The 9,901-nt window shown below is 42.8% G+C and overlaps 1 long non-coding RNA gene across 1 annotated transcript in view; it reads left to right on the top strand.

Moving 5' to 3' along the window:
- Positions 1 to 7,860: 7,860 nt before the first annotated feature.
- The window catches only part of LOC106041452 (uncharacterized), an 83,687-nt gene continuing 81,646 nt past the window's right edge, over positions 7,861 to 9,901 (top strand). The window contains exon 1 of the long non-coding RNA XR_007164895.2: positions 7,861 to 8,196. This is a non-coding gene — a long non-coding RNA (uncharacterized lncRNA). The remainder of the gene's footprint in view (positions 8,197 to 9,901) is intronic.

The following is a 9,901-nucleotide window of genomic DNA, read 5'->3' as shown; positions in this document are numbered from 1 at the left end:
TTTAATGCTCCTGTTTTTATAAAAGATGAAAATACCAATTTTGTGAGTTTTTTCCCATCCCTTTTTTTTTGTGTGTGTCAGTGGTTTGAAATGGAATTTTCTTGATGAACTGATGCTTTCGTGATTTATTGACAATCCTAATGTTCACCAGATGGTCCACTGGGCACTGCAATGTTGCTTAACCTCTTGTCTTTTATACATAAGCTCCATGTGCTAATTGAGAAATCCTCTAACTTACTGCACTGGGAAAAGCATTTGGTAAGTAGAATTCTGTTCCATTTCACAGCCCCATGCATTGAAAGTGTAAATAAAACAATATTAAGCTCTTGCGAATACACCATACGCCTTCACCGTCTCAGTGATGTGTCCAGTTTCATAAGCCACTTCTCTCATTTGCTTTGGTGCAAAAGAACAGAAATAGTGGAACAGTGTCTATATTTCTCATAGCGAATTTTACCTAGGCATTCTTAGAAACCAGCAATAAAGAATTTCCCCCTTCAGAGGTATCTTTATATCTGTAGGAAGTTGTCCATGGAATAATAAGGGCTTGTTCATTCACCAGTTGGTCATGATCCTTGTTTTAAAGGTGAGGGACACGTTGGAAGGATGTGTTTTGCCACACAGTCTAGGGAAAATACAAGAAGAAAACTCAGGAACTGTAGCCCAGGGTTACACATAAAAGGAAACTATCACTTTTATAATTCAAGGTAGCATAGCTTCTAAAATGGGCTACAGTTTCTTGTATTTGGACTTCTAGGAATTGGACATATTCTGCCTATGTGGAATACTGCACGAAAACTTCCTGCGTGGGAGTCAGAAGGACATTGCAGCCAAAGTAAAACAAGCTTCTGCTGTTTTAAAAACTAATGCAAATGGTTTCCTTTTGCATCAGTGTTGTTGGCACAACAGTCCCACAGACATGGAGTAACAAGCTGCTTCTTTTCTATTTCTTATACTCTTTCTAGAAAGAGAACTTGAGGACAAGAGGTCAAACTCTGCCCTGATCAGGAAAGGCAGAAAAGTTAAATGAAAAAGCTTTAGCATCTGCATGACTTAAGGAAGTGACATTCAGCCCCACCTGTGTGTTTTTTTTTTGTTGTTGTTGTTCTAGCAAAGCCCTGCACTCAGTGCACATCAGTAATGTGGGAAAACTAGAACAAGAAGGCTCCTGGCAAGGACATGCCCAGAGCTGGCATAATAAATCTACCCCCTTGCGCCTATGTTCAGAAGCACCACACATGTTCCTGTAGTAAGTGTTTTTCTAGTGAAAGTAGGTGAGTTAATTGTGTCTACGAAGAATTAGATTGCTGCAAAATACTGGTGGAGCCAACTAGAACCAAAATTTGACCCTTTTATGCATGAGTCTTGCTGAAGATGTGGAAAGGGCTTTGACACTTCTTGGCATATATTCTTGTAACATTTAAAACAACAGCGTGCTCCTCCAGGTCCTCCCTATGGGGTATGCAGCTTGACTGGGTTTTTGGGACTAGTGAAACTCCATGTAATGCAATGCATAATCTCTTTTTCCATCTTCTGACTTATCTGCCAGAAGCTAGGCTTTCCTGTACAGGCACAGCTCTTACCTCTGTTTCACGTGATGGCACTTTTCTCCCCAAAATGTGTTTTTATTTTATAAGTGTGGGAGCACCACTATGGGATGAGATTGTAGCTAGGCAATGGGAGGTCATGGAGGTATTTTCAGTGGCAGAGTAGAAAGAAAGGTATTTGTAAGCTTCTGCTTTGTACTCTTTTGTGGACCCAAACAAGTGACCACACTTCTCAGCAGAGAAAGGGGCTGCTTATAGGAGAGAGAAATTGATGTTTCCTTTGCAGATTTAATTTGGAAGTTGCTTGAGCAGTGAGTCTGGAAAATGCTCTTCTATGGCATAAACGTACAAATCTAGTGCTGCATTGTACGAGCTCCACAAAATGATATACCCCATCGAGTGAATACTGACTGTTCCACTAACAGGAGCTGAAGTCACTCAGGCATCAGATGTCGTATGGTGCTTACATTTTTTGTTCTGTTTAAAGAGTTCAGAATGAGATTGAAGAGTAGATAAAATGGCATTAGGGCTTACCTTTTGCCTTCTATCCAGAGAGTATTTATTTTTCCTTGTGTGAGTTGGTAGACAAAAACTTTGAGGATAGTGCTCTTGAAAGGTGAGGTCACATTTTTCCATCAAAGCATACACACTTTTTGATGGATCATTTTTCATCTGTTATTACTTAGTTACATGACTTCTTCAAGTGCAGCTCTGGAGTGTCTTAAACTGATGAAAGTCTGCTGCACTCTGCCCCTTTCCAGGTTGCACCCCTCCTCTCCTTCAGGTCAGCACTTGAACTACACTGACCTTCCTTATCACTGTGAGCCTTCCCACCAGCCACTGAACTGTGTCTGGCCCTAGAATTGTCACTGGACCTGATCCTGACCTGCAGCTTGACTTCTCAGCTTGACCCTTGGACCTCTCATTGTAGACTTCCATGATGATTCCTTCTCCTTCCCTTCCATTGATGACTTCCCTGAAGCAGAAATTTTTCTGAAATTCAGTCCAAATGTCCTCCAGCTCCTAAAGGGGACCAAACCAAGGTGTGGGCTGTACGCTGTGAGGTCCTCCAGCAGATACCAAACATTAATGCACCACCACAGTACCCTCAACCACCCAGAGCTCTTGTGACACTCTGAAGCAGTTCTTGGGCTTCATAGAGGCCCAGGTTCCTTAGGACCCTGGTTCTTCTTCCTCTTCATTACACTTTTCTTTGTTCAAAATCCATTCCACCTTTTTTTTTTTTTCTTCTTTTTTTTCTGTCTCTTGCCCCAGGATAACTGCACTTAGTACAGCAGACACGTGCCTGTTAGCAGATTGCTTGAAGAGACCTTTGGGTTGGATTGTACCATTAAGCTTGTTGTTCATTTGGACTTCTGCACCTTGGACTCTTGGGCCATCACACAACAGAATTTGAAGCTGTAACCCTCCCCTTCTATAAGGGAAAAGGACAAATGTTCAGATTAACGTGATGAAATCATTATGGACTTGTTCTAAGAATCTTTATCAATCCTGATTTCATTTTAATCCACATTTGGGGAAATGGAGCTGTGCTCACAGGTTTTTGGATGCAGATTCAACTAAGTAAAGGAAACAAAGAGCTGAGGTTATTTCCACAAAAACCAAGATTCTCACCAAAGCATCATTAAAGTGATCAGATGGGAATTGAACTTGTGTGAACTCCAGCAGTTGCTCTTTAGTGTCAGCCCTTTCACAAACAATTACTATTTGGATGGTAAGAAAACAAAGAAACAGTGAAGAATTGATAATCTGCTTTATTAACACTTAAAAGTTTAACACTGTAAGCAAACCTTGTGAAAGGGTGCAGCAACATTTGAAATATACTGTCATAAAAGGCAGAGGAAGAAAGGTTCTTATGCATTCCCTCTGGCTTGTTGTTCTGCTTGGAGGCATGGTTGTTGTTAGAAATATTTGTTTAATCTTTCTAAACTTTCCAAGTAGGTAGCCTCACATCCAAAGCAAGCCTTATTCAAGTGCTGGCCTTATATATATAAATATATATATATGCATATTAAATATATATGCATACTAAAAAAAAAACAAAACAAAAAACAACGCACATATCTATCTATCTATATGAGCATTTTTCCCCAAACCATCTAACCTAAATCTGTCTGCGAATTAAATCATTTTCATCCTTTCTACCCTCTTTGTAATGAACATTAGCACACTGGAAGACTGCTTAGTTTTCTATTTTTCAATGTTATTTTCCAACTTTTCCTCTCAATGATCTCTTCTACACTTCTAATTCTTTTTCTCTTTATGACTACCATAACTTTGTGTATATTTTTTTCTTAAAACGTGATATGTCAAGTTGGACAAATATTCCAGCACCAGCCAGAATGGAATATTTATTGTAGGAGTTATCTGTAAAAAAACAAGGAAAACAAAAACAACAAAACAAAACAAAAGAGCCCTGTGATGCAGCAGCAGTGAAGGTTATGTATTTTTCTAGGCAATGTGGGGAAATGTTTATTCCATTCCTCTCTTTCTTAGTAGCTGCTTGCTTCTGATCCCCTGTAGCCTGTTCTTCCTATCCCAGAAATTTCCTTAGCTTTGCTTCCCCTCTGTCTCTGTTACCTTGGTAATGTGCCAGCATGGGTTATCTGAGGACACGTCTTGAATTTTCACTAATGTTAAAAAGGTGCAGATTGTCTGAAGTATAAGTTTTCTGTGTAAAAATACAATACCAATACAGTTTTAACATTTTCATTAATGAGCTGGATGATGGGACTGAGTGCAACCTCAGTGAATTTGAAGACTATACAAAATTGGATGGAGCAGACCAGGTAGTTGTGCTGCTGTTCAGAGGGACTTCAGTGAAGTAGAGAAATGAGCAGAGAGGAATCTCAAAGTTTGTCAAAGCAAAATGTGGAGCCCATCACCTGGGGAGGAATAACTCCTCCCCAGAGGAGGAATAAGACCTAGTACAGAGACCAGAGTACAGAAAAAGACCTAGTGGCTAACAAGTTGAATATAAACCTGTAGTGTGTCCTTACAGCAAAGAAGGCCAACAGCATCCTGAGCTGTATGAGGAAGAGCATTGCCAGCAGGTCAAGGAAGGTGAGTCTACCACTCATCACCAGTGAGACACATTTGGAGAGCTGGGTCCAGTTCTGGGCTCCCCAGTACAAGAAAGATGTGGACGTACAAGAGCAAATCCACAAAGGACCATGAAGATGATTAAGGGATTGGAACATCTGACATACACAGAGAGGTTGAAAGAGCTGCTATTACTCAGCCTTGGGAAGAGGACAGGGGAACTTCAGTGTGTACAAATGCCCAATATGTGGCAGTGAAGATGACAAATCCAGCCTCTTCGCAGTGATGTCCAGTGGCAGAATGAGAAGCAAGGGACATAAATTGAAGTGCTGGAAATTTCATTTCAACTCTTTCACTGTGATGGTGGTTAAACACTGGAACAGGTTGCCCAGACAGATTGTGGAGTCTCCAATGCTGGATATATCCCAAACCCAACTGGACATGGTCCTGGGAAACCTGCTCTAGCTGACACTGCTTTAAGCAGAAGGGTTGGTCTGGAACATCTACAGAGGTGCCTTCCAACCTCAATAAATCTGTGATGCTATGATCTTATATAGGGCAGCCTTGTTAATACAGCCCCAGTGGCACTTGCCTTTTACTCAGCTGCTTCCATTTGCTGACATATGTTTGGTCTGTGCCCCACTTTTAACATCAGATCCTTCCCTGAGGAACTACAGTTGAGCCAATTACTATCCGTATTTTACTGGTGCCTTTCTTCTAACATGTGATGATCTGCACTAGCCTTTAATTCCTTCTTGTTGTTTTTCCTTCTCCCCTTCAATTTAAGCTGTTCTGAATTCCATCCCTGTCCTCCAAACTCCTCATAAGTTGCCTTAGCTCTGTCCATCACTGACAAATTTTGTATACATGCTCTCCATTTTGCCCTTCGAATTGTTAATATTGAATGGAATCTGACCCCAGGACAGTCTCCTCCTCCTCTTCCCTCTCTGTCGACAACCTTGAAATGTCTTCTGATTTTAGCAGTGGTAATTCATGTAGGACATGTTTTTTAGCTGTACTGTAGGTCACTGGTCTTCAACCTGCCTGTGGGCAACTGTACAGGAAAAGTTTCTCACCTGTGGGCCTTGCTTCATTTCCCAATCAGTCTAAATTCAGGTGGTCACCAGCAAGGTGTTATATAAAAACAACAGCCAGCCATACCTCTCTTAAGTTACCTGTGATAATTCTTATACCCAATCAAACTCGATTTCCCACTGCAAACGGGGGAAAACCAGGTTGAGCAAAGCTAGTTTATATGCAAGATCAAATCCACTTGGATTCCTAAAGGCAAGCCTATGGCTTGCACCAGAAAAGACTCCACTTCCAGAGCTCTGATTGTGTGGCTGGGTTCACAGCTCGCTAAGGAACACTTCTGGGCATGCTGATGCTGTGCAAAGCCATTGGCACAGTTGCTGTGGCTGATGTCCCTTGTCTCTCAACATGCTATTACTCTTTTCCAAACTCAGAACTTTGGAAGGCATAGATGGGGTTTCACTTTGAAGGAGCTGGACCTTGGATCCTTGAAGCACATGTGGCACAGTATTTGAAGTAGCACAGGTTTCTGACATGCAAACCTGGATTTTTTTTTGCTAGAACTACATAATTTGGGAGATGCTCCTGCGCATTCACTTAACATTGGCCACTTAAATCTAGTGTGTATTCGAGGAGGCTTATCTCTGCAGGACTTCTCTTCAGTGAAGGGAAAGAGGTCCTTGAATAGGCATTACAGGGCACTTAAATTCATTTCTGCTCTGATTCAGCCTCTGCAAGCATCTATCTGACTCTGCTGATTATAAAGCAGGGGCCTAGGAATGCTAACTCAGGTATTCAAGGTCAAGCATAGCCATACCTCCTTGAGTCCTTATCTGGGGAATAGTTGCCATTTGTTGCTGGCCTTTTCAGTTTAAATGATTGCTTAGTATGCCTTTTGACTTGAGGAACTTTTTTTTTTTTTTTTTTGGCAAAATATACCGGCAAGCTCTGCGTTTGGTCAGCTGCTTCAGCAGGAGTAGAGAGCTCAGATGGTAGGCCAGGCAGGAACTTTTTGTTGTTGTAATGACAGTAATAATGTTATAAGACAGTAGCTGTCCCTTCATGGGGTAAGAAACCCTATGTACACAAGTGGTGGGAGATCCAAATAGCCAGAGAGATGGAGGAAAATATAAGAAACAAACCATCTTGGCTGAGGTCACACAGCAAGTCAGTAGAGTTAGAACCAGCCAGGTCTCCTGATGACCAGCAGCAGTTGGCTACATTGCCTTTCTAGATGCTGATCCTGCAAAGCTGTACGTACGAGCTGAATCCCAACAAATCACTTGATAGAGTTGGTCAGGTATTTGCTAGGGTTGTTACATACTGGAAAAAAAAAATAAAAAAAACAAAAAAAGCCATCTCTGGAGACCAAATGTGGTTGCTCATGTGATTGGCTCTCACAGAGCTCAAGCAGCAGCTGGTTTGTATGTAACTGCACAACACACAAACCACACCTTGCTCCACACCTGGGCTGGGGGGAAGCTGGTTCCCCTTTAGCTAACTCACATAGTGTTGCTGGAAGCCTTTTGATACTCGCTTTGTATGGATTTTGGCGTATTTCATGGACCTGCCCACACATCACTAAAAACTGGTGTTGCTTGCTGTGTAACGGGCTCACATGCCTCAAAAACAAGTTGTTTTACACAAAACTGGGAAGAATGGCAGATTATTTCTACTACCTTTTCCCTTTAAGTCTTGGAAAATGCCAGCACCACCACAGCTGCAATGAGTAGAAATTTCATTACCGGAGATGCAGAGGGGGGCTCCTCTAGCAAGCCAGAAACAGATAAATCTCCATGAATTTACTGGTAAACTAGTGCCTTTAAGCTATCATATGTAAAAAGGATGCGGTTTAAATAGCATCCAGAAAGTTATTTGTAGAACAGGAATTAGCTGGTTTCAGCAAGGATCTGCCCTTCCAAACTGGGCTCTGAGTGTAAAGGCTGTGACAGAATTTAATGCTTGGAAAAATAATACTTGGGTGATTCAAGTGCTGAAGTGGTACAAGTATCCATATTTTGTCTAAAATTGTGAAAAGCCTTAAGGAAATGATCAGTCATTTCTTTTTAAAGTGGTGTTAAACTTCACCCACGCTTGTACAAACAGCAGCATGCAGGTAATGCTGCATGCCACCCTGTTTCTCCTGGAAAAAGTAGAAAAGTTTAGTTTTATGGCTGGGTTAAATATGTACATGCAAACATGCTAACCAGAGTGAGGCAGACACCAGAGACTCTCTTGGCTCGGCTGGGCACGGGGAGCCAAGGTTTCCCTCGGCCCTGCTCTGCAAATGCCAGTGGGGCTTTGCTGAGGCTGTTCAGGGCCCTTCCTGAGCACCACCAACACCTGGGACCTCTCCCACACCTGCGCGGGGCTGCTCCGAGAGCTACTGCAGCCCCACAGTGTGGGGGATTAATGCTAATGGGCTCCTCTCAGCCTCGCTGGAACCGTGGCCCATGAGGGACAGAAGAAGCTGTTGTGGGCCTGCACACAGCCCTGGCTCTCCCTGCTCCCGCATGGCTGATACGGAGGTGAGGCAAGGCCCTGGCATGCCAAGGTAAGGCAGAGGTTTTTTCCAAGGAGCATATTAATTAGGGTACTTGAGGCCTCGGATCAACCCTGGGCTTGTGCCTGGGGAACCGGTTCTTGGGAGAGGCAGGATGAGGAGGTTGTGGGGTTTTTGTTGTTTTGTTTTGTTTTACCTTAGCTGTGAATGACTTTCAGTGCCCTGTTTAGTCAGCTGTGTCTGATTATATAAAGTAACCCCCTGGCTTTTTGTATAACATATAAAGCTTATCACCTTTTTCCAGTCGCTTCAACACAGTGTGCTCATTAAAGCACCCCTCAGTTGCTGAAAAAACAACTGCCTGCTTTTAGTGTTAAAGATGTGTGTTTTGTGCCTGTGTGTATCGGGCCCGGTGAGGCCCTGGTGACTGAGGCGCTGGGCAGCGTGCTCTCCCCTGAGGGGCTGCCTGTTGCTGTACCTGGCCCAAACAGAGCAAACTTGTAATCCTATTTTTTCCAGATGGCTCCCTCTAGCTATGTTTTAATGGCAAGGTAGAAACAGTGGAGAAAAATGGAGTGGAGTGCCTTGAAGCCCCTCTATCACTAATTTCTCCTAGTCTTAAAATGGATAAAATAGAGGTGTTGTCCTGTGTAACTGCTGTGGGTGTCTGTAGCATGTAATGCAAGTGCTAAGATGAGGAATAAGGCTTTTGGTACTCTGTATTTAGTCAGCCTAGTGAGGGATTTCCCAGAGGATGCTTCAGACGCCCTAATTTAGGAGCCAGGTGTGATCTGGCTCCCTGAGGAGAACCCTGCTACAGGAGCTGGTGGCTGAATTCACCAACAGGGCTGAGTAACTTGAACATCTCCGGTTGTTCCAAACTGTTCTAACACATTGCACTTTGCAAGCACTAAGGAGGACATATTTTGCTTTGGGTTAAAAATAAAATCCCAGTGTTGTGGGGCTCTGTGTGAGTGAATGCTGGTCAGCCATTGGGGTGGCCCCACAGCAGCCATTTTGGCTCCTTTCAGGCCGGAAAGGTGCAGACAGGCATTTGAGACCATCTAACAGAGAAAGTGTGGAGGTTGAAGTAAAGTTTCATCTGCCTTTTGCAAAAACAAGAGCAAATCTTCCCAGTAAAACTTTGACCCCTCAGTTATGGGTGCTTGGCTGACAGCCAACAGTGTGAATGGCCCCTGTGCTATGAGACAAGTAACAAAGGCTGGTGTGGATTCTCTCATGTCTAGTAAATGCTTTACTGCAGTGGGGTTTTTAAGAGCATCTTCATCCTTTACCCAGCTGTCTATCCCGTGAAACCCACAGGAGCTTCCTGTCTTTGAAACCTCTCCTGCTCTGTCAGCCTTGGCTGAAGTTTGCCTGTGGCTATTACAGCTGAGGACAGGCAAGTGCATGTTTTATTATTCTATATCTTCCCCCAGTGTACTTTTTAATATGTGTGCATATATACTGCCACTCCTGAATCAATTTCATGTTGAATCTTCAATTTAGTTTAACTGGCAGAGATGGGAACTTGGAGGCTTTCTTTTCTTTTTCTTCTGACTTGTTTCCATCTACTGTTTTATGAATGTTCCATTGCTCAATAATGGGAGGTGGAAAATGAAATCCCAAGATCATATTTTAAAGGATGTTAATGACTGTGAATGTAACCAATATAGTTAATAACAGTCCAGGCAGAGATGGAAGACCGTTCTCCTCTTTTGACTAAAGGCCAACATAGCTTTCTGATTATCCCTTC

The sequence above is a fragment of the Anser cygnoides genome, chromosome 18 (assembly GCF_040182565.1).
Source record: "Anser cygnoides isolate HZ-2024a breed goose chromosome 18, Taihu_goose_T2T_genome, whole genome shotgun sequence".
Classification (NCBI taxonomy): Eukaryota; Metazoa; Chordata; class Aves; order Anseriformes; family Anatidae; genus Anser; species Anser cygnoides.
Note: the sequence above shows the minus strand (reverse complement) of the source record. Positions and strands in the feature narration are given on the sequence as shown.